Source organism: Phyllobates terribilis, unplaced genomic scaffold (assembly GCF_046119375.1).
Source record: "Phyllobates terribilis strain yellow unplaced genomic scaffold, ASM4611937v1 Scaffold_3__8_contigs__length_932513732, whole genome shotgun sequence".
Classification (NCBI taxonomy): Eukaryota; Metazoa; Chordata; class Amphibia; order Anura; family Dendrobatidae; genus Phyllobates; species Phyllobates terribilis.
In genome coordinates, this window is record NW_027362763.1 from 243525317 (window position 1) to 243551525 (window position 26209).

The 26209-nt window shown below is 41.6% G+C and overlaps 1 protein-coding gene across 1 annotated transcript in view; it reads left to right on the forward strand.

Annotated features, from left to right (window-relative positions):
* The first annotated feature begins 744 nt into the window (after nt 1-744).
* The window catches only part of NYAP2 (neuronal tyrosine-phosphorylated phosphoinositide-3-kinase adaptor 2), a 321145-nt gene continuing 295680 nt past the window's right edge, over nt 745-26209 (forward strand). Inside the window, exon 1 of the mRNA XM_073674695.1 lies at nt 745-2011. The gene's annotated coding sequence lies outside the window, so the exon portion shown is untranslated. The remainder of the gene's footprint in view (nt 2012-26209) is intronic.

The window sequence follows — 26209 nt, forward strand, 5'->3', positions numbered from 1 at the left end:
AAAAAAATCAAGATACTTTGAAAATGTTGTGTCCATTTTTTTCTTTGCTTTGCTTATCACGTCTATTGATGCAATGATTTCCATACTTTCACGACTACTCTTTCTTGGTGTTGCAATTTCAATGTTGAAGAGTGTATATATAGAGAATATATTGTAATAAGGAAAAATAGAGGTAGAGTCCTGATTTTGTTGCAATACTTCTACAAGCAACCAGCCAAAAGCCTCCAAATATAGAAAAAAAAATAGAATGGAAGTAGCACTCTAAAGAAAATAAGTGAAAAAGGTGGACTTTATTCACCCAGGTACTTGCTTCTCATTTGAAGCCTTTCTCGGTTTTGCAATTTCAATGCTGAGGAGTAGTGTATATACAGTACAGTATATATTGTATACACACAGTATATATGCCTAGTGCATTCAGTCACTGTGGAAGGCAAAACAAAAAACTGTAAATAGAACATTCATGTTGATAGAAACACAGCAAACACATGTGGATGTTTGTTTGTGGGAAGTAAAGTTTAAAGACACAGTAATAATAAAAGAATATTTGTTGTGTCTTCTATGCAAAGTCACCGAGAGATGTCACTTGAAAGCACGAAATCAGTGTCTGCCCTAAGAATATTTATCCCTTCCTGATAGAAAAGTGTTTAGACACATGGGATAATCTATGCAGCTTTATTCTGGAGCCCTTCTGTATTTATGCAGTGGGAGCAGGTGGTGGGGGGTTGTTTTGACGAGGTTAATGTGCTCCTCCCAGCTTTACCCCAGCAGCAGCAACCTGATATACGTCAGCATGAATTGAATGCATTTCACCGCTGTACAATGAGGAAGAGAGTGCGAAAGCTATGTCAGGAAGGCCGGCGAGCACGCTGAGATTCAGACATGCTCCTTCTAGCTCAAGGCTTGCTTGTTTTCTGTAGGAGCATCACGGGCTAAAGGTTTATTTGGACTGCAGTCTTTGTTCTTACTCATTTTGTCCTGATGACTAAAACCTAAGGGGGATGAGAGAATCAGTTGTCATTTTTCATGTGGCTCCTATGTTTTTTCTGATCATTGATTGAGCGGACGGGTGATTTGGGATGCTTTGCTGAAGATGATGGTGAAGGGTGGAATGATGGTGCTCTGTTCAGTGGCTAATTTCTTCAGTTGCTTGTTCTCCACACATTTCCAATGGGCCTGACTGGCGGGAGCTGTCCAAGGTGCTGGAATGCTCTCTGCTCTCTGTGGTGGAAGAGAACGGATTGCAAAGCGAAAGAAGAGACTGGCTACAATATATTTGGGAGGAAGGTAGGCACTTTCTTTGTTCCGCTATCCCTGATTAATCTACACTACAAAAGCATCAACAGACTAAAGCAGCCAGAAAGGGAGAGGGAGTGCAAGTCTGCCGGCAGTCACAGGGGAGGGAGTACTCCATGAGCCAGACTGCTTACAACCATTCGAGTATCTAAGTAGGAATGAAACACACATCATTTCACGAGGAATAAGCCATTTTCAATGGATTACGGGCTCGGCTGTAATATTTTTGGGGTATTTTTGCCTCCTCAGTGTACATTCAAATGAGGCACCGCAGACAGCCGAGCGTGATTGCATTTGATGGTGCTGCAATTTTCTGTGTAGTAAAGTGGAGAAATATTATCCAAGCTCTCCTGTGTTGGACCACAGAACAGGGTGTCATTGGCACACACCCATTATCTATGTGCTCATATTGTTGCATCTGGATTTAAAGAGGAAACATTCTTTTTTTTCTCTCTCTCTCTCTCTTTCTACTGTAACATTGTAGTCAACTTTAAAGGCCAAAGCCTTGATTGTGAAGATTAAAAGGATACCGTCAAAAAAGGATGCAAGATTTTACACTGTGGACTACTTCATCATAAAATGCACTTTAGCTAAAGAAAGACAGTCTGTTTTATGGTGCTGAAATATTCTTTCAGATTGCACTGAGACCAACCCTGAGAAAGGGCTTCTGCTGATAAAGTCACATTATCCTACTGCTCATCTGGGCATTATTTCTTGGGTATGTATGTGTACGATATATATTTTCAAGCCACTTTTACCCATATTTTATATACAGTATCCGTACATGTTATCCCAGGTATAAGTGTATGACTATAAGCAATGTTCTTTAGTGCATATTGTGTAAATGTTCTTACCAAGTCAAATTAAAGCTTTACCTTAGACAAGTAATCTCTTGTTTATGCTTAGAGTAGAATATAGTATTTCACGAAGCTTTGCTAGAAGAATTTCGCCTTCTATCACACCGCCAGCTGCTAAGTTGTTTTGCTTTGGGATATTATGAATAATAGATTGTGGAAACATATGTGCTCATTTCACTTCTGTAGGACTCAGAGAATAGAACTTTTAGGGTAGGCTATATATATTACTATCCATACATATATATGGTTATATGGGAGAGAGACTAGAGAGAGAGCCCCCTGTGAAATAAAGGCTTGAGTGAGCACATAAATGATGGTTTTCAGACCGGCAACACTAATGTGAAGTCAGCACAGGTCAAGAATGAATTATTTACCCTTTTTATTCACCTCATTGTGCACTTGTGGCTATGGATAAAAGAGGATGCTCTGGCCGCTGAATGGTGGGATTGTCAAGAAATGCTTTCATTTCAACTGACATGCTTTTTGATTTGTTTATGATAATAACAAAAAAAAAGGCACAAATGTAACCCAAATCATAGTAACCCTGGCACCCTCAGGCAAATCAGTATTTTAATTTTGGTCTCCAATCTAGAAGCAAAATCTACTGTAAAAACATACTGGGTACAAAACGATGAACTTAACACACTAGTTAAAGGACTCTAAAGGAACCATTTTTTTCACGATAAAATTAGATACATGCTTATTTTGAAAATAGGAGGTTATATATTAAATAAAATCTGACAAGTGAATGTGACCATCATATGTCATAGTAGTCTATACCTGTGAGCATGAAGTGCTAGGGTTAATGAACTGCTAACATTTCTCGAGGACATTATGTTATTGCCTTTTTGACCAGTTATTTATGACTCTCTTGATGGTATTTATACACTGGAGAAAGTAAGGCTCACAATTTTTCTGGAATGTAACACAATAGTACAAACAGTTCTGAATATCTATCATATTAATTGGATACATTTATTTGATGCTTGAAGGAAAATGTCTTCAAATTTATGTACATATATATATGAGTATAGCTTGTACCTTTCCAATTTGTGGGCAGGGAGTTGGGATATCGTTGAGCTATTTGAGTGTTCACCTTTTTAAGGAGTATTTTCTCCTGTAGGACACAGAATCATCAGTAAATAGACAGTAAGTCCTTGAGTTGCCCTCTCCTGACAAGTTGTTCAAATTTTATTGTAATCTATCTATTTCTAGAAAAGCCGAGTGGCAAACAAATTTACCACCATCGCAGCCTCCACAGAAGTTGTCACCCAGCTTTCCAATACTTTTCGATGGTGATTCCGTCTATGCCCTGAAACACCCTTTGCCTACGTTTCATTAAATAAGTAGGCGTATTTGGCCTTTTGAGGTCTACTGTCATATTAATTGACACCCAACTTTCTCAGAAACAGTCGTAGCTGAGCTTAATTTTGAATAGTTCAATAAAGCACGCCTTATAGATTTACTGATGGTTTTTAATTTAGGGAAGTGCTCTTTAAGACGATTAAATTGCATGGATATTCAGATAGGATCTTGTATTTGGCACATTATAAGGGCTCCAGCTTTTTTACAACTTCATCTCTATTCTTTTTACTCTATCAGTCCCAAATCAACCATTTATTAGAACCATTATTGCTTTTCAAACCTTTCAAATCAGGTGCACAGATGGGAATGCAGATGCATGACCTTAAAAATGAGACACAATTGAGTCACTCTGATATTATTCCCAGCTGTAAGTTAGTGTGTGTTTTGTGCTGCACCCATGCATTAGTAGTGGTGAAGCTTTGCATTTCCAATAAGTAATATGGAAATATTATGGAAATTGGCAACAAATGACTTAGTTTAAGATGCTACAGAAATGTAGATGGCCATTACCAGTATGCTGTCATATTTAAAATATATACAATTGATTTTATAACATAAACTCAAAGAATGATTAAGGTTCAAGAATATCCAATGCAATATTTTGGGCAACTCTTTGGTCACAAAACTGAATGGTTAATTTCATGCTAGCAATCTTTATACTTATTGAAACTTTTGCAATGGAATTACTCATGCAGTTATTGTGATGATTTTTTATGCAGTTTTTTTTTAAACCAAAGCTAGAACTGGATCCAAAAATAAGGAAAAGTATATAGGAAACACTGATTCATCTCTGCTCTTTTGTATCTACTTCTGTGTGGTTCAAAAACTGCATCAAAAACTCCATTGTGATTCCAGATCAAGTGACCTCGGATGAACTTGGAATGTGGAAGACTGATGGAATTGTTAATTGCTGTTTCTAGCCTTCTTATGATCACATCACTTTGGATCATCTTATTTCACAATACTTTACCCTGTAAATTATATACAAAAAAGTCTAGCTTTAAGTGGCTTTATTGGTTAATGGAATCTCTACAGCATTTCATCTTTCTGCATAATGAGTTGAATAAGCAGTGACATGGCCATCTATAGAAAGATACTATATCAGAATCATTTTAGATTTTGATTGTTCTATTTCTTTTATAGAGTCAGATCTAGGTTTTCCTGCACCTGGGGCAAAAATTTAGTTTTGTTCCCGCTCTTATACACAGCATAAGCTGTTTGAGGAGTTGTCATGTGATCGCTCATATGTGATTTGCGCACTTACAGTCATGTGCCGATTAGCTGCTATTCCTAATTCTTTCAATGTTCAGATAAATACTACAGCCTCTGCATCACTGAGAGAAGCAGAAAGAGATGCTAGTTGTCACATGACCGTAACGATGAAAATCGCATATGAGTGATCATATGTTGACCACTGAAAAGTGCACAAATGAGTTCAATCCTGATAGTGAGTATATTACATGCTGTTAGCATTTGGCATGCTACAGTGCTGAATTTCATAATTGATGCTCCTAACATAAATACAAATGTAGTAATCCTTAACTTGTCAGACAACACAATACTTTATTAACATAGCCATTTATCAAATTATCTGACTAGTTATGGATTGTTACATGTCTATTGGATCAGAACCATGCACAGGAATACATAATCAGAACCATTAAAAATACAGATATACGACATCACAACATTCATCAGTACAAACATACATTACTACAAGCACCAGCAGAACAGAAATACATGACCAGAACCACCATCAGTCCAGAAATACATCACTTAAAGCACCATCAGTACATGAATACAGCACCAAGTTTAGTGCAGAAATCAATTGTAATGTCAAGTCAGATGTTAGAAATAATCACCAAAATCATCCACAGTACAGAAATACATCATCAGAACTACCAATACTACAGAAATACAAAATCACAACCACCATTAGAACAGGAATACGTTCATCAGTTCAGTGAAACATCATCAGAAGCACCAGCAGAACAGAATACATCACCAGAACTTCCAAAAGTACAGAATGTACATCACCAGAACCACCATCAATACATGAATACATCACCAGGATCACTAACAGTACATGAAAACAGCACTAAGCTTAGTACTGCAATCAATTTTTAAGTAAAGGTCAGATGTCAGAAATATATCACCAGAACCACCAATAGAACAGAAATACTGTACATCACCAGAACTATCAACAGTACAGGAATGCACCACCATCGCTATAGAAATACATCACTAAAACTACCATCATGACATGAATACATCACCAGAACCCCCAACAGTACAAGAATACATCACCGGAACAACCAACACTGCATGAATACAGCATCAGACCCATTAATAGTACATGAATACATTGCCAAGCTTAGTATAGTAACCAATTGTAATGTCAAGTTAGCCCCATATACAATTGTATCACATGAACCTACAATTCCAAATATGTCCTTAACAATGGTAAGGAGATACTGGGAGTTGTTAACAGCCATCTTCAGACTGTGGAACATACAGGAACCTCAGTACTAATGAGACATAGTAGCAGAAATAAACATTTACACTCAGGTACATTATAAGCGACATCTTCTCTGATTGGAGTTGTTCTCTTTATATTTATATCCAACTTGTACAGATGCCATGATGACTTTTTACAAGTACAGCTCATCTCTGCAGATGTCCCTTTTCTCCGATTTTCTGCAGTGCATCCCAACATACTTCCCTTAAAAATAACAGTGTCATTATAATGCTCCTGAATAAAAATATCTGCACTATGCTGTGCCCCTGAATGATTGCCCCTCACTGTGCTCCCTGTACAAAATATGACTCTCACACTGTCCTTATAGTACTTGGTCTCCACACAATCTACTCATTTCCATACTGTGTCTCTTCCTCATACTCCCCACCCTCACTCTACATACTGTGGCTACATACACTGTCCCCACATACTGCCCTTTACACTACCCAGTCTCTATACTGTGCTCCCTTACACATTTCCTTCTTCTCTATACTGTGCTCTCACACATTTTTCCTTTGCACATACTGCCCCCTCACATATTTCCCTCTCCCCCTACTGACCCTCCACACATTTTGCCCCTCCCCATACCGTCCCTCACATATTTCTCCTCTTACCATCCTGCCCCTTACACATTTTCCCTCCCCTGCTTTCTCACACTCCCCCCCTTTATTGTCTCCTCACATGTTCCCCGTCCCCAAACTGTCTCTCCACACATTGTCCCTCTCCCAGTACTCTCTCATTAAACATTGACCCCCTCACCAAACTATTTATTTCCCCACAGATTTTCCCCCTGATCTCCTCACATATTTTCACCTCCCCATACTGTATTCGTCCACATTTCCCACCTCCCCACAGTATCTCATTACACATTTCCCTGCTCCCCATACTGTCTCCTCATACATTTTCTGAAAGACAAGAGTACAATTGAATTCCCACTCCTGGGGGGCGGCAAAATGCTGCCTGGGTGATATTACAGACTGCTGCATTATCCAGCTTGATGGTGTCCCCCTGTTGGCTGTGCTGGGCAAATACCTTGCCTGCTCCCCCAGATATGACACTTTCTCATAGTCTACTCTAAATGTATTGTCACCAATGTCATCACACATTAGAGGTTGTTGGGTTAGAATAAATGCAAAATTAAGGCTTATTCTTGGTCCACTGTCAGAATATACTGGTTGCATATTCAGCTGTTTAACATGTACTTACAGTCATTAAGTACAATGTCTCCTAGTCCAAATTTCATACCAAAGGTGCCTTTTTAAAGATTTACTGACTGAAGGCTATTGAATCACACTGAGCCTATAATCAAGTTTGTAGAAGCAGCATGTGCTCTGGATTTAGCCATTACAAGATTGGTAGACTGTTGCTTTAAAGATAGAGGTGCATGGTTAAAGAGGACCAATCGCTTATGATAAAAACATAGAAGCTGATAGTAGATGAAATTATAAGACTTTATTCAAATATATGTCATTAGAAAATTGGATGATTTCAATCAGTATTACGGGGATACAGGTTTTGTTTTCATCTTAATAGAGTTAGTACAAAATATGGTGAGATTCTCTTTTCTGGGAGATAACAACTGGTTGGGAAGGGAGCCAGCGTCATGTCAGACTGATCCACTAGAGCACTGGCCTCTCCTTCAGGGATGTCCATAGCAGCAGAACTCGTGGCCACTATGAGGCGCCGGAGTCAGGGAGAACCTGGTGCCGAATTAGAGGCCCTGTTATTGCCTGGATTTCAATGGCATCTGAATCCTGTGGATACAGATACTGTTGAATACAATGGTGGAGGAGAGCGCCAAAGGCTACCTCCTCCTCCATTCAGACAGTGCATCTGAGACTGAATGTGACAGGCGCTTTCCTTGGAGAGCCTCAGACCACAGGCTGCAGAGTCCAGAGCAGTACACAGGGGGGACATGGTGAGGTGATAATGCCTTTTTCTGATTCTATCAGTCAATACTTGTACTTGTACTCTGTCCTATACTATATATAGGAGTTGTGGGACCCCCATACTATATATGTGAGTTATTTTACACCTAAACTGCATGTAGGGGAACTGTGGTGCCCCTGTACTGTATATAAGGGAGCTGTGGGGCCCCACACTGTATAAAGAGGAGCTGTGGGAACCATTCTGTACATAGTGGAGTTGTAGGGCCCCATAACTCTTGGCGCCACATGCTGTGTTTAGGTAGATGAGGTAGATGAGGGGGACATTAATCGGTATATAGGTGTTTTGGGGGGCCTTATACTGCATGAACAAAGCTGTGGGGGCCATTATACTGTGTATAGAGAGATGTGGGGCCTACTGTATCCTCACCCCTCCCTTGTAGATTGTGAGCCCTCGCGGGCAGGGTCCTCGCTCCTCCTGTACCAGTCGCTGACTCATTTTGTTCAAGATTATTGTAAGTGTATTTGCTATGTATACCCCTTTTCTCATGTAAAGCGCCATTTAATAAATGGCGCTATAATAATAAATAATAATAATAATTATACTGTATGTTGGCAGCTGTAAGGGCCATCATACTGCATATAGAGGGGCTTTTGGGACATCATATTGCATATAGGGAGCTGTAGGGCCATCATATTGTACATAAAGAGCTGAGGATGCCATCATACTGTATATATGGAGTTGGGGGCCATCATACTGTATATAGAGGAGTTGTGGGGGCTACCATACTGTATATGGAAGAGCTAATCTTCATTAGGCCCTATACAGTCTCAGGCAAAATCCTATTGGTGCTTAGTATACACGCTGGTTTCAGCTCTGCTTGTCAGTTTGATATGTCATCACGTGATCGCTCATATGCAATTTGCCTACTTGTGGTCCCATACCAACTAACTTCTCTCCCCACTTCTCTTAATGCTTTAACATTAGCATTCAGAGAAGTGGGAAGATTAACTAGTCTGCACGTGACCACAAGTATGCAAAGCACATATGAGCGAACATGTGATACATAATTACATAATTACATAGTTACTATTACATAGGTTGAGTAAAGACCTTGGTCCATCAAGTTCAACCTTACTCCACTAATTATACATTATTTTCACTAAATTATCTATAACCAGAATGGTAGGTATATTGAGGAAATCATCCAGCCCTTTTTTGAAAGCTGTTATAGTGTCTGCCATTGCTACCTCTTGTGGTCGCCATTCCACAGTCTGACTGCTCTGACTTTAAAGAATCCTTTCCTGTTCAGCTGCCGGAATCGCCTTTCTTCCACCTGTAATGAGTGCCCCCTGGTCCTTAGTATGGTCTTTGGAAGGAATAAGTCATGTGCCACTTCTTTGCACTGACCACACCTACAGTATATTCATTCATGTAATGAGATCTCCTCTGAGGCGTCTTTTTTCTAAGCTAAACAAGCTCAACTTTTCCAACTCTCATCATATGAGAGACCTTCCATCCCTTGTAATAATCTAGTTGCCTGTCTTTGAACTGACTTAAACTTCTGAATATTCTTTTTAAAATGTGGAGCCCAAAACTGAATCACATAGTCTAGATGTGGCCTCACCAGTGATTTACGTATAAAGTGGTAACAATATGTTGGGATCACGGGATCTAATTTTATCTCTCTTTTTATACACTCTAAAATCTTGTTTGCTTTTGCAGCTGCTGCTTGACATTGAGAACTGCTGCTCAGCTTACTTGTAACCAGAATACCCAAGTCATTTTCCTTCTCTGTAGTCCCGAGTATATATTTAATTTAATGTATCGTATTTTTCGGACTATAAGATGCACTGGACCATAAGACACACCTGGGTTTTAGAGGAGGAAAATAGAAAAAAATTAAAGCAAAATATGTGGTCATACTGTTATGGGGGAAGGGGTCTGCTGCTGACACTGTTATAGGGATACTGTCCCCCAATTCTGTATCTATATCCTGGTATATATATGTCACCATCCAGTTATATATGCCCCCCTCCCTTTTATACATGGCCCCATTCCCATCCTGGTATACATTGTCCCCCATCCTGGTATTCATGTCACCCTCATCTCCATCCTGGTATTCATGGCACCCCCATCCTGGTATACATGGTACCCCCATCTTGGTATGCATGGCACCCATCATCCCCATCCTGCCATGCATGGCACCCCCATCTCCATCCTGGTATTCATGGCACCCCCATCCTGGTATATATGGCACCTCCATCCTGGTATGCATGGCATCCATCATCCCCATCCTGGTATGCATGGCACCCCCATCCCCATCCTGGTATGCATGGCACCCACTTGCTGGTATGCATGGCACCCCCAGCTTCGTATGCATGGCACCCAACATCCCCATCCTGGTATGCATGGCACCCCCATCCTGGTATGCATGGCACCCCCATTGTGGTATGCATGGCACCCCCAGCTTGGTGTGCATGGCACCCCCAGCCTGGTATGCATGGCACACACAGCTTGGTATACATGTCACCCCCAGCCCCATCCTGGTATGCATTGCACCCCCAGCTTGGTATGCATGTCACCCACATCCCCATCCTGGTATGCATGGCATCCCTATCCTGGTATGCATGGCACCCCCATCCTGCTATGTATGGCACCCCCATCCTGCTATGTATGGCACCCCCAACTTGGTATGCATGGCACCCCCAGCTTGGTATGCATGGCACCTCCATCCTGTTATGCATGGCACCTCCAGCCTGGTATGCCCGGCACTCCTCATCCTGCTATGCATGGCATCCCTCATCCTGGTATGCATGGCACTCCTCATCCTGGTATGCATGGCACCTCCATCCTGTTATGCATGGCAATCCTCATCCTGGTATGCATGGCACTCCTCATCCTCGTATGCATGGCACTCCTCATCCTGGTATGCATGGCACCCCCAGCTTGGTATGCATGTCACCCACATCCCCATCCTGGTATGCATGGCATCCCTATCCTGGTATGCATGGCACCCCCATCCTGCTATGTATGGCACCCCCATCCTGCTATGTATGGCACCCCCAACTTGGTATGCATGGCACCCCCAGCTTGGTATGCATGGCACCTCCATCCTGTTATGCATGGCACCTCCAGCCTGGTATGCCCGGCACTCCTCATCCTGCTATGCATGGCATCCCTCATCCTGGTATGCATGGCACTCCTCATCCTGGTATGCATGGCACCTCCATCCTGTTATGCATGGCAATCCTCATCCTGGTATGCATGGCACTCCTCATCCTCGTATGCATGGCACTCCTCATCCTGGTATGCATGGCACCCCTCATCCTGGTATGCATGGCACCTCCATCCTGGTATGCATGGCTCCCCCATCCTGGTATGCATGGCACCCCTCATTCTTCTATGCATGGCACCCATGTCCTGGTATGCATGGCACCCCGATCCTGGTATGCATGGTACCCCCAGCCTGCTAAGCATGGGACCCCCAGCCTGGTATGAATCGCACCTCCAGCCTGGTATGCATGGCACCCCTCATCCTGGTATGCATGGCACCCCCATTCTAGTATGCATGCCACCCTTCATCCCCATCACGCTCCACACAAAAAAAAATAAAAGGATTCTACTCACCTTCATTCTCTCTGCTCCAGCGCTGCGTCCTGTTCTTCTGTCAGCAGCTGATCTTAGCGTGTGAGCCACGCATGATACCATGTGCCCTCAGATGCCGAGATCAGCTGCCGGAATAGTCACTGCTCCCCACGCCGGGACTATAGACGTGGGGAGTAGTGACTATTCACTCACCTTAATAGCGCGCACAGTGTCAGCCCAGTTGCCGGCTCACTTGGATCGCTGAGTCGCTGCAGGAAGCTGGCGGCTGGGCTTACACTGTGCATGCTATTAAGGAGAATGAATATTCAGTGCTCCCCATGCCCATGGGCGTGGGGAGCACTGAATATTCATTTTCTTTTAACAGCGAGCACATGCAAGAGCTGCAGCCGCCGGCTCCTGCCTCCTGTGCCCCGCTCCCCCGCCGCTGCCGCTCCCCACCCATTCACAGCCACAGTAACAAGTATAGATTCGGACTATAAGATGCACCCCCCACTTTCCTCCAAATTTTGAAGGAAAAAAGTGCATCTTATAGTCCGAAAAATACGGTATATGCAGCAATAGGATGACTCCATCCTAGGTGCAAATACTCTACTGTACATTTATCAACATTAAAGGGAACCTGTCACCAGGTTTTTCCCATATAACCTCCGGCCACCACCTTTTAGCCCTGTCTTATACCATTGTGGAATGCTGTTTATAAGTCTCCAAGCCTCCCTGCAAAACAAAAAAAAGCCTTTTTATTATACTCACCTACGTGGCAGTCTGGTCGGATGGGTGTTGCTGGTCTTTGTCCAGCACCTCCTCTCTTCTTTTGATTGCCGTCCTCTTTCACTGCTTCATGTGGATGACGCGTCCTACGCCATCCACAGTGTTTCCCTTCGTGCCCCTGTGCAGGTGTACTTCTCTCTACCCTGTTGAGAACAGAGCAAAATACTGTTCTGCGCATGCATGGGGAAAGGCCAAAGAGGGCCGGCACATGTGCACTACAGTACTTTGCTTTTACTTGAGGAACTTTTTCAGTAGGTGATAATTCCGCTTTAACAAAAATACTTTGATAGGCAGTAGCATTTAAGGGTTGCTTAGATGGTGGTTAATGGATACCAGTGATGCCTTCCTAACACTATAATACCTTGTAGATCTTGAATCACTGATACAAGGCAGAAGAGGTCCCTGGACCTGTGCGATTTATGCAAAATTCTTCACCCCACTACTGCTATTGCATTGTATTCAATTTCCATTTCAATAGGCTGTGCCTTAAAGGGAATGAGTCACCACTCTGGGCTATATCAGATCTCTACTATGGGCATACAGGTGATAGAAAAGTAAATCTATACATACCTGTATGGCCCATAGCAGAGGTCTGATTGCAGAGAAATCTGGTATTATAAAGTCTGTTTTCCAGAGGCTTGGCATCCGGGGGACGCCAAGCAAACCCCTCCTATCTGCTTGCTATTCCCCTAAATCGTCGCCTCTGTGCTAAATTACCATATTCCCCCCTCCCAAGCACGTCACAGGGCCCTGTGACAGGGCCTGTGACGTGCCCTGCTCTGCCTCTCCTCCCGTGCATGCGCAAAGCGCCGCTCCCATGGAGCGCACTTTGTCTCCCTTCGGCCCCGTTTGGCTGCGTACTGTGCCGCAGCCTTGTATTGTACAAGCGACGGTGAGTCACTGAGACTTCTGCTTCGCTGCCAAATGGGGCGGCGCTTTGCGCATGTGCGGGAGGGGAGGCAGAACAGGGCACGTCACAGGGCCTGTCACAGGGCCCTGTGACTTGAAGGGGAGGGGGGAATATGGTAATTTAGCACAGAGGCAGCGATTTAGGGGAATAGTAAGCAGATAGGAGGGGATTTCTTCCCGTCCCCGGGACGCCAAGCCTCTGGAAAACAGACTTTATAAAACCAGATTTCTCTGCAATCAGATCTCTGCTATGGGCCATACAGGTAAGTATAGATTTACTTTTCTATCACCTGTATGCCCATATTAGAGGTCTGATATCGCCCAGGGTGGTGACAGATTCCCTTTAAAGGAGTTTCTATAATGGGCATTTATCATCTAAACAAAGGATAGGTGACAAATATATGATCATTGGGGGCCCTTCTGGTCACTATAATGGTTCCCAAGCTCCTGGTTCTCTTTAACTGCAGGACTGCTTTGAGGAAGAGTATGTATGGAGCAGAGGTTGAGAATGTGTTGATTTGAAAGAGCCAGCTGACAACATCATATAGCTGTTTCTGTTAGCACCATAGACATTAAATAAAGGTACACCACACATGCTGAGCCATCAGGAGGAAAGGGTGACATGGGACCCCTTTACACCAATTAATAAGTCAGAGTCCTTTTGGTGGGTCCCTCAATGATCACACATTTATCATTAAACATTAGCAAATTTATTCGAGTGGAATTGAATTCTCAAATTTTCTATGCAAATTGCCTCTTCAGAAAAAAAAAGGACTTGAACTCTATAGCGCTACCTATTGGAAGCAGCAATCCTGTAAGTCACAATAAACCCTTTAATGAGTCAAATTTTCTAAAAATTTGTGTTCTCCAGAATACGGATTACTGTAATTTGCTCAGCTACCATTTTTCTGAACCATAGAGGACTAAGCAAACAGTTAGAAATAAATGATACTTACCACATCTCTCACCTGTCAGCATGTATTCATTTACCCTTCCATAATTGAGAGCATCCTATTCAGCTTCTTCACTCAAGGCTTGGACTTCTTACACAATGAGACCTCTGATGTCCCTGTGTGCCATGCCGCTATGGTGCACATTGTGAAGTCACCACATTAAGACGTGCATCACCCGAGTGGTAGCATGGTGCACACAAATGTCAGAGGCTTAGTTGTGTTGAAGTCTTGGCCTTGTCCTGAAGTGAAGAGGATGTGTGGAATGAGAGAAGGTAAAAAGGAGAGGCACAAAGGACCGGACAGCTTTCTGCTGTGGTGGCGGGACAGCTGGGTGGTGAGGTATTAATTTTTTTTTAACATCCTATCTTTATTATGTTCTGTAGTTAGGAGAGACCCCAGAGCTTAGTAAAAAACATTTAATCTGCATTCAATAACTTTAGTGCAAATCAAATTTCCCTGTAAAATCTGCATGATTTGCCAAATTTGATTCTCAATAGATCCGCAAATCTCTATTAATTACACATTTAAACAAGACCCTTTAAGTTATGCTTCTATTCTTACTAAATGAAAAATTTGTCCTTAAAACAAATTTTAGGTGGTTGCCCTTTAAGGAGTTGTTCTGCAGTCTCCAGCAGTGGCTCCTATACAGTATATTGAATGGAACTGCGGAGTATAACTCCATTCGAAGTGTTTACATCCTGCAACTGCCCAAGCAAATAACAGCTGAAAGGTGGTGGTGCTGTGGAGGTTTCACCAATTTAAGATACACTAGGTAACTGCTCTCCTCCAAATTAAAGATGTCTGAGTGCATGCAAAGAAGCTAATCAACCAAATTTGCTTATCTGGTCGAAAAACTTTACTCAGAGACTGAACCACACAAAAGGGCATACTTTATTACGTAGACATGGGGTTATATAGTATTCTACTCCTGGGTGGGATTAGTAAAATTCATTGCTCTTTCTGATAACTTGGCACACTACAATTTGCTCATCCATGTATCTCTTGGCCTCAGTAGCGCCTTAGGAATTCTGATGGGAGGGGTGAGTTCGTCTCTCAGCGCCATCTTTGCCAACTCGACATGAATTTCTCTGTTATCAGCCATGCACATGCATATGTCATTCCCAGGAAGTCATTTAGTTGTTCATGCCTACAATAAGAACAGAAACTGTTAGTTATATATTCATTAACTATTGACATAATCCATGTGCATATACAGTACAGACCAAAAGTTTGGACACACCTTCTCATTTAAAGATTTTTCTGTATTTTCATGACTTTGAAAATTGTACATTCACACTGAAGGCATCAAAACTATGAATTAACACATGTGGAATTATATACTTAACAAAAATGTGTGAAACAACTGAAAATATGTCTTATATTCTAGGTTCTTCAAAGTAGTCACCTTTTGCTTTGATGACTGCTTTGCACACTCTTGGCATTTTCTTGATGAGCTTCAAGAGGTAGTCACCGGAAATGGTCTTCCAACAATCTTGAAGGAGTTCCCAGAGATGCTTAGCACTTGTTGACCCTTTTGCCTTCACTCTGCGGTCCAGCTCACCCCAAACCATCTCGATTGGGTTCAGGTCTGGTGACTGTGGAGGCCAGGTCATCTGGCGTAGCACCCCATCACTCTCCTTCTTGGTCAAATAGCCCTTACACAGCCTGGAGGTGTGTTTGGGGTCATTGTCCTGTTGAAAAATAAATGATGGTCCAACTAAACGCAAACCGGATGGAATAGCATGCCGCTGCAAGATGCTGTGGTAGCCATGCTGGTTCAGTATGCCTTCAATTTTGAATAAATCCCCAACAGTGTCACCAGCAAAGCACCCCCACACCATCTCCTCCATGCTTCACGGTGGGAACCAGGCATGTAGAGTCCATCTGTTCACCTTTTCTGCATCGCACAAAGACACGGTGGTTGGAACCAAAGAACTCAAATTTGGACTCATCAGACCAAAGAACAGATTTCCACTGGTCTAATCTCCATTCCTTGTGCTCTTTAGCCCAAACAAGTCTTCTGCTTGTTGCCTGTCCTTAGCAGTGGTTTCCTAGCGGCTATTTTACCATGAAGGCCTGCTGCACAAAGTCTCCTCTTAACAGTTGTTGTAGAGATGTATCTGCTGCTAGAACTCTGTGTGTCCTTGACCTGGTCTCTAATCTGAGCTGCTGTTAACCTGCGATTTCTGAGGCTGGTAACTGGGATAAACTTATCCTCAGAAGCAGAGGTGACGCTTGGTCTTCCTTTACTGGGGCGGTCCTCATGTGAGCCAGTTTCTTTGTAGCGCTTGATGGTTTTTGCAACTGCACTTGGGGACACTTTCAAAGTTTGCCTAATTTTTCGGACTGACTGACCTTCATTTCTTAAAGTAATGATGGCCACTCGTTTTTCTTTACTTAGCTGCTTTTTTCTTGTCATAATACAAATTCTAACAGTCTATTCAGTAGGACTATCAGCTGTGTATTCACCTGACTTCAGCACAACACAACTGATGGTCCCAACCCCATTTATAAGGCAAGAAATCCTACTTATTAAATCTGAGAGGGCACACCTGTGAAGTGAAAACCATTTCCGGTGACTACCTCTTGAAGATCATCAAGAGAATGCCAAGAGTGTGCAAAGCAGTCATCAAAGCAAAAGGTGGCTACTTTGAAGAACCTAGAATATAAGACATATTTTCAGTTGTTTCACACTTTTTTGTTAAGTATATAATTCCACATGTGTTAATTCATAGTTTTGATGCCTTCAGTGTGAATGTACAATTTTCATAGTCATGAAAATACAGAAAAATCTTTAAATGAGAAGGTGTGTCCAAACTTTTGGTCTGTACTGTACACATTTGCACACATACATACACATAGATTATTCCATCATCTTTATATTAATTCACAATTCATTCTATAATATATATATTTTACCTTGACAGTGCCAGGTATCAAACCTGTACCAATCTGATATTACTTAATCATTCCATGGATAGCTCATTAAAAGGTTGTGATCAGAATGCCCTTTCAATAACTATGTCTTCATATGGAAATGCATAAAGTTGTTTCTTCAAAGTTTAAAGGGGTCGTCCCATGAACAACATTCATTTTAATCAACACATCTTGCAATCTTCCATAATTGGATGTGATGAAAATAAAATGTTCCTGTGCTGAGATGATCTTATAAATGTGCCCCTGCTGTGTACTGTGTAATGGCTGTGTCTGACCGTGCAGGAACATGGTCTGATCATACCACATCTCTTGGGCTGGGGAGGAAGCAAAAGAGTATACAGACATTACAGCAGGGGATCATAGCGGATTCTTTCTGTGAGGCAAAAAATTTCACTGCCTGTTTTTAAGCAATCTTTTACCACTAAGAAAGAATAAACTGCGACCTCATGCTGTAATGTCTGTATACTCTTTTGTTTCCACCTCTGCCCAGGAGATGTGGTATGATCAGACCATGTTCCTGCACGGTCAGACACAGCCATTACACAGTACACAGCAGGGGCACATTTATAAGATCATCTCAGCACAGGAACATTTTATTTAAACACATCCAATTGTGGAACTTATTAATATTCCAAGATCTATTGATTAAAAGTAACTTTGTTCTCAGGAAAACACAACTTAAGTTTGCATTAATGAACAGGTGTACTAAATAGAGTGACCACTAAATATATTGTGTATATAGATAATATTGTAATTACTACCCTTGAGTGAAAAAAACAACGATATTGGGGTGTAGAGGAAAGGAACATCCTTATACAGGACAAGGATGAATACAATCATGTACATTGGCTATTGAGGAGCATAAAGTATGTATGCTAAATTTCATCAGATACTCATCTTGTCAGTTTTTATATTATAGTATTATGAAGAAGATTCTTATAACAAATTTTAAAGATGAGTGAAACTAACCAGATTAAATTTTTCTAGATTTGCTAGAATTTGACAAGGAAAATTTGATTTGATGCAAATCAAATTGCTGATAAAAGCTGTTTATTTTGCTCTAACATCTCTCCAAACACCAAAGGATAATAAATGGAGGGATTTAAAAATAAAAAAATATTATACTCACCACACCTTTCACCTCCCCTGGGGTCGCAGCTCTCAACCCATTCCTCCGTGGCTCGCTTCCTCCCTCGTGCCACAGTCCAATCTTCCATTTTCAGCCTTCCTCACACTTTGGTGCTTCCTGTGCTCACGATCCCTCCCATGAAGTCGTGACTTCTGCTGCTCCATGACATTTATGATCTCATTTGGGGTTCACTGAGCACCAGAAGCGCCAAAAAGTGAAGACGGTAGAGAAGACTAGAACACGAGGGAGGAAGCAAACGTGCGGAGAAACAGGTGGGAGCTCTAGTGCCAGGACAGATGAGGGATGTATATATTTTTTATTTTTACATCTCCCTGGCCCCTGACTGCCCTATTGGCAGACATTTTTTTTAGATTTGAGCAAATTCAATAGAAAAAAAATAGGTTCTGGCGAATCTAAATTCTTTGTCAAATTCAAAATAAATTAAATTCACCTTGATTAGGTTCACTCACCTCTATTAAATCTGTAATAATGACCGGCTATGCACGCCATTGCCCAATATGAAAGTGAAAGGCTGCGTGCCCACTATGTGATTTTCAAGCATTTTTGCCGCAGAATTTCCGCAGCGAAAACGCTTAAAAAACGCTGGGCAATATGTGCCCCATGGTCCCCAATGATAATCCGCATGTGCTGTGCACAAGCTGCGGAAATTTTCGCTGCGGATTATCATTGCGGAAAAATACGTAGCATGTCCATTAATTTTGCGAAAATGCAGCGTAATTGCCACCATTGACTTGCATTGAATCGCTTAATATCCGCATGACTACACGTGCACATGCAGATATTAAGCGATTCAATGTGCGGATGGTACCCGGGTCTGGAGAAGAGGAGACTCTCCTCCACACCCAGGTACCATAGAACCTGTAAAAAAAAGAATTGAAAATAAAAAATAAACATTATACTCACCTTCTGATGGCCCCCTGTCTTTTCTCCACTGCGTCCGGTCTCTTGTACGGCTCGCGGTGGTGTGAAAGGACCTTCCATGACGTCATTTAGTCATGTGACAGGTCACGCGACCGGTTGCATGGATTTATATAGTGTGACCAAGTTGTCAAGCACTATCCAAGTGATGCTAAAATCGCTTGGAAAAGCGCTTGATAACCCGCATGCAGAAATGCATGCGAAAATGCTTGACAAACGCTTCTACCTGGCGGGAAAAACACATGTAAAAGCCGCATGCGTTTTTCCTGCCAGGGAGATGCGGAAAAAATATGCAGCATTTCTGCATCGTGGGCACTTAGCCAAAAAGAAAGAGTGCACCCACATTTTCTTTAGAGAGGAAAGGAAACTGGACTGATATTGCAAATGATGTGAGCTAATAAATCAGAACCACTTTCCACTTGTGTATTGTAAACCAGACCACAAACATTACTCAGCTTTCTAACTGCCTTTGATTTTTACCACTAATGAAGTTACATTCTCAGGCTTACTCTTAGAAAAGACCTGAAGTTGGCATTGCATTTGATTTTACAGTGCATCTATCTGATGATAAAACCTGGGCTTAGCTTCTTGTCCTGAATATATTTACATATTTTTTTCATTTTAGCCTGATTTTCATATTTTGTTTTACTGTGAAATCAGCGGCAAAACACAGCCGGGGTCACACGGGATGGCCTACATGCTCTAACATGTTAAGACAGAACTTGCATCTAATGAACAATATCTGTGCATCCCCTTCCAGTCTTCATGTCAGCACTTTGGCTACCTACAGTAGGTACTTAAGTCTCAGAAAGCATTTGAATGCCTCTGTTCACACCAGCATCAGAGGCAGTTTTTTTTCTATCTTTAGACATTTACTCCTCTCCTTATTCTCATTTGTGTTAAAAAATACGGTAAAACGAAATAACTTCTCTATTTTGTGCTTTAGGGATATACTGTGTTCCAAAATTAAAGCTACTAGTAGAGATGAGCAAATTGAATGTCCGACACCATTTTACACATTTCAAAATATTGAATCAGCGACAGATAGGAAGAGAAAGCTGTAATAATCCAGACAGTAATGTAATGTACAACTGCAGCACTGAGGAAGATGAGCGTAGTAGTCTGTAATAATACAGAAATTAAATTGAAAGGGGAGAGAAAGAGGGGAGATCAACATAGGAGAGGTGCTAGCAGCAGTGCCAGTATGATTGATAAGTAATACAGACTAGGTATCTAGCTGCCATTTTTCTTGCTGCATATGAATTTCAATCACACATTTTTTCATTCTTAATGCACTAGAAAGCAGCAAGCCAGCACAATATTTTTACAGTCTGTCAGATAAGGAGTGTGCTTGCTTGTCACAAGTGACTGTACTATTTTTTTTCATTTATTTTGCAATCCTTTTTATGCCCAAGATAATCAACTTTTTTTAAAAAAAGAGATCAGTATAAAATTGCACAATTGTCTGATTATCCATAAGTGAACCCATCTTATATCACCTAATTACAATTACTTAAGATCCTAACTTTTATGTATAGTGTAACAAATGACATAGTACACTGACCTTAGTATCTCAGTAGTTTGAAAGCTGATGTCGGCACTGCTGGGTAAGTCCAATACAAATAATGGTGTCCTTGTCTAGTTTGTGGTGAGATACTGCTTCAATTCAGGTAGGGATCCAGCTCCGGCTGGTAGCATCTCTCTGAAGTCCGCATGTTTCGGTGAAAACGCTTTTTATTTACATCACTGGGGGCTCCAGAAATATGAATAGATCAAGATAACATCCAACGCATTTTGAAAATTAACGCTTTTCTTCCTGCTCTATCTAGAATCCTTAAATAGCTGCCTATCTCTCTTAATTATTGTACCTGCGATACTAATCAGTCCTTTGGATTTTCATCACTGTCACTACTGCAGTGTCACTATATAGTGTTTACAGCTTTAAAAAAAACCTGTTTTTGTGATACTTTGTTAGAAAATGTTTATGCTATATACAGTATGTGTCCACTCAGTTGTTGTAATGGAAATTGCAGCAGTTTAATTGCTTAGCTAACATGGTGCGATATTTTATGGTTTCGTGAGAAATTTGAGTCCATAAAGGGGTTGCACCATGAATAAAAGTGCTGTTTAATCAAATTATAATAGAAAATAAAGCACTGAAAGGTCTTGTGCTATTGCACATACAATCCCTATTTAGATGAAAGGAACACACAATGCAGAGTAATGTCATACAAATCAACAGCATGGAGGAGCCAATTCTGTGGGATCAATAGAAATGATATGTATGACCAGCAGCAAAGCACCTCTACAGTTTTGCGCACAGACAGGTACCAGGATGTATCAGGGGCACCGTTACAGGTTTATCTCTGCCAGGATGTATCAGGGGCACCGTTACAGGTTTATCTCTGCCCTTAACACAACTAATTGTGGAAGTGATTAAATCACCACTCCAGCGTTTTTTTTTTTACTGCAGTACTGGAGTGGTGCTTATAATCTGCACCCAGTCTTATACTTACCCGCCACTGTCTTTACCTTCACCTACCGCTCCCATCGGTCTCCAGCAGTTTGTGATCTGCAGGATCACTCTAGTATTTGCTGGATTGGTCAGTTTTCAATGCAAGTCTATGAGATCCTCATTCTGGCTCTCATAGACTTGCATTGAGAGCTTGTGACGAATATCTCGGACTTCCGGTTAGTCAGAAGTTGCGGTCACAGGATGGTGCCACGCCAATAAGAAGTGAAGACCCCAGTGGGTAAGTATAATAATATGGACAGGGACCTAAGATAAGAAGCACCACTCCAGCGTTGAAAAAACCCCCCCGCTGGAGTGGTGCATTCATTTTCCTTTATCTACTGATTGAATGACCCATTTATTCATGGGACAACCTTTTAACTTAATTTGAGCAGAAATAAGGATGAACACATTTGTGCTAAGTTAACTACAACTGATGAAAATAGTGTAATAAGTTCTGCCAATACTGTAGGTCTATTTTATGTTTAATGAAGGTTACCTAAAAACTGAGCTATGTTTCTGCACCCTATAAACAATTACCAAAGAACCGCAAAGCTACATAACATATTCGGCAAAGTGATTTTATTAAAGGGGTTGTCCGGACATAGGCTACAAATCTGTAGTCACTCTATTGAGGATTCTCCGAGGTTGGAGCTGTGAGCGGCGGTCATTTGACTGCATAAATGCGATTTGCATACTTCTGGCCACATACCGACTAGACGTGTCCGGCCTCACTCAATACATTGGCACTAGTCAGCATGTGGTCATGTGCCAGAAGTCACATAGAATAACTTCAGACTTGTACTGTAAGGCCAGACAACCCTTTTAAGTACCTATCCAGGTAAATCACAAAAATATTCTAAGTCTACAAAAGATAAATGATGTGTATTTTATTGCATATAATGGCGACTGTACATACTGGCGGTGCATTATATTAATATCATTGCAAAACACGACATCTTCATTATTTCAGTAGTGTGACCGCTCTTATTCAATGTTATTTACAGATGATGGCTGCTATATCTGGATTTAGAATTTTTATACATCCACAACATCTATGCAGCAACCCTTATACAATTAGTAAACACTAATAAATATTATAGTTCATCTACATTCACATGCATAGCTCATGGCTAAAGACTAAAAGTCAGGTAGGCGGTCCTAATTAGTGATGGACAGTTTTCTCTGTATGAGTGAGTATACAGAGATTGCTGTCAATCATGGCTGGCAGGGGCGTAACTTCAAAAGGTGCAAGGGTTGCAATTGCACCTGGGCCCTGAAGCCTAAGGGATCCAAAAAGTCCCTTTAGCCCATATAAAAAGACTAATACTATTAAAGACTTGCAATAATTGAGGACACTTGGAGATGGGAATACCCCTTTAATCATAGATGCACAATCCCTTCATCAGATGGATCTATTTTGCCTTTAAGTTTTTATACCAAAAATGTCAGGACTGTGCGGTTTTATTGAGTCATTTGGCATCTTGTTGGTCTAAAGAGCAGCAGAGCAACTCATGACAATGAATGTTATGATGCTGCTGTTGTCTAAACTTAACAAACGAAATGTCATTTATTACCGAACTCTCAAGAGAAAGCTCCTTATTTCATCCCACATATTTGTTCCTAACAGGTGGAGTCTTCGGTTCAGAGTTCAGAGTTTTGACCTTTCCATTGCACATCTTCTTGGGTTAAGCTGTCCCATGAGCGCTCTTGTTTGTATATTGCAGTGACTGGGAGGACTGCACCTGTGCCCATCCGATTAATTGTAATGAATGCTCTTAATGCTTCCAGATGTATTCTACATAGGAGTATTTTAGCCTAAGTCAGGGGTGGACAATTCATTTTCCTGAGGGGCCACATGAGAGACCATGACTGTTGTGAAGGACTGCACTAATAGGCTATAATTAATTCAATATTAATATTAACATCTAAATTATGATTATTTATATTAATATTTATTGTATCACTTAATACTGAGCAGAATGAAGAATTCTGACACCCCCTATATACCTTATGAGCTCGCACACAGCCCCCCTAAATACTGTATGAACCCACACACAGACCACTATATACAGTATGAGCCCCCACATAGCCTCCTATATACAGTTTGAGCCCCCACACAGACTCCTACATTCAGTATGAGCCCACACATAGCCTTCTATATACAATATGAGCCCCCACATAGCCTCCTATATACAGTATGAGCCCCCACATAATCTGCAAGGTACAGTATGAGCCCCCACATAGCCTCCAACATTCAGTATGAGCCCCCAAATAGCCTCCTACATACAGTATGAGCCCCACATAGCCTCCAATATACAGTATGAGCCCCACATAGCCTTCTATATGCAGGGTGAGCCCCCATATAGACTCCTATATACAGTGTGAGTCCCCACATAGACTTCTATATGCAGCATGAGCCTCACATAGCCTCCACTTATACAGTGTGAGCTCCACATAGCCTCCATATACACAGCTTGAGCCCTACATAGCCTTCATATATAGTGTGAGCCACGCATAACCTCCAATATACAGTATGAGCCCCCACATAGACCCCTATATATGGCATGAATCCCCCACATACCCTCCTATATACAATGTGAGCCCTCCACATAGCCTCCATATATACAGTATGAGCACCACATTGCCTCCTATATACAGTATGAGCCCCCCACATAGTCTCCATAAATACAGTGTGAGCACCACATAGTCTCCATAAATACGTTGTGAGCCCCACATAGCCTACATATATACAGTGTGAGCCCCTCATAGCCACCATAAATACAGTGTGAGCACCACATAGCCTCCTTAAATATACTGAGCCCCATATAGCCTCCATATTTACTGTGTGAGCACCACATAGCTTCCATATATGCAGAGTGTGCCTCATATAGCCTCCATATATGCAGTGTGTCCAACATAGATTCCATATATACAGTGTGAGCCCCATATAGCCTTCATATATACATATAAATATCCCACACACATGAAAAAAAACAACAACAACACATACTCACCTCACTCCGGTTTCCTCAACACTCCTGTCTCCTGAGCACTGAGCCTCAGCAGTACCACAATGAAATGACGTCATCGCCTCTGCTGTCTCACACGCTAATTGGGGGAAGATGGAGCCAGCAGCCCCGTTCTCCACCAATGTTTTCACCACTGTCTGAATCCTGAGGACGCAGATAGTGGTGACAGCGAGCGGCGGCAGATGGACAGCGGATGTGGGACGACTCGGTGCGGCCCGTGGACCACTGTTTCAGCCCTTCGGCTGTTTCGGTCCACGGGCCGGACTTGAGCAGCCAGAGGGCCAGATGTGGCCCATGTCTGGCCTAGGTAAACTGCTTGCCTTTAGGAAAGCTGGCAAGCTTACAGATATTGTCACTAAATGCTTGCAACAATATAAATTAAACGTTTTCCAAACATTTAATACATAAATGTTACAAAACTGACAGTACACTAACTAATACTGAGGTTGCCATGAAAACTCAATAAATTGCTGACAAAATAAAAGGATATATTGTTCACAGAGAAATTTTAACACTTTATAGGTTAAACTATCCCTTCCCAGACCTAGCTTGTGTATTCAGGTCTCGGCTGTGAAAATTATGCACTTGTTTTGTCCTTGTCACAAGACAATGACACTTCCCAAACAGCAGTAAAGCATCACGAGATTGTCTAGAAAATGACAATGACTGCTTATATTGTCACCCATGTCAGATCTCTGGGCTTCAGGTTTTTGTTGGAATATACCAAATATAACTAACTGTGTGCAGAGTTTTAGCAATAGGATTATATTCAGCAAGAATTATTATTTTTTTATTTATATGTCACTTTAGATATGATGTCAAAGCTCTAGTTATATTCGGTCCTGACAACATTTTCTAAATAGTATTAGGGTGCATGTTCCTATAACTTACACCCTAAAACGTCCCTCCATAGCATAGCTGGCAGTAGTCAGAGACTGTTCTGTTACCTGTAATTACATGTAAGTACAGCTGAAGTGAAGGGACCAGGCGGGCACAGCGACATCAGGATTGTCTGTCCCCTAATTATTCTGGAGAGGGGGGCAGGAGAGGAGCTGTGCAAGAAAGCTGCCTCTGTCATCCATTTTTTTTAATTGAGGGCTCACTATACATTCTAGAATGTCCTGCAAGACATAAACAAGAAAATAATTACCAAATGGTTGTTTTCTTTTTCCGTTGAGGGTCCCATACAGATTGAACTCAGCTGAACCTGTTGATTTTGGTGGGATTGGCTGACCATCCCATGTGTATGGGGGCTTCACGACTTCCTTTGACAAATGATGTTGGAAGAAAGATGGATCAGGCAGGTTTAATTTAGACATCATATTCTTTTGTTCTCACTGGAGATAAGCTGAATGGAGCCAAACATTCATTTATATGGCGGAACTGGAACACCATTCAGCCGATAGTTATCTAAGGTGTATGGTCAGCTTTAGGATATGTTCACACATGAGAAGTATGTAGTAGAAAATTCTCCCCATACATCTTGATGTACTTGTCTCTA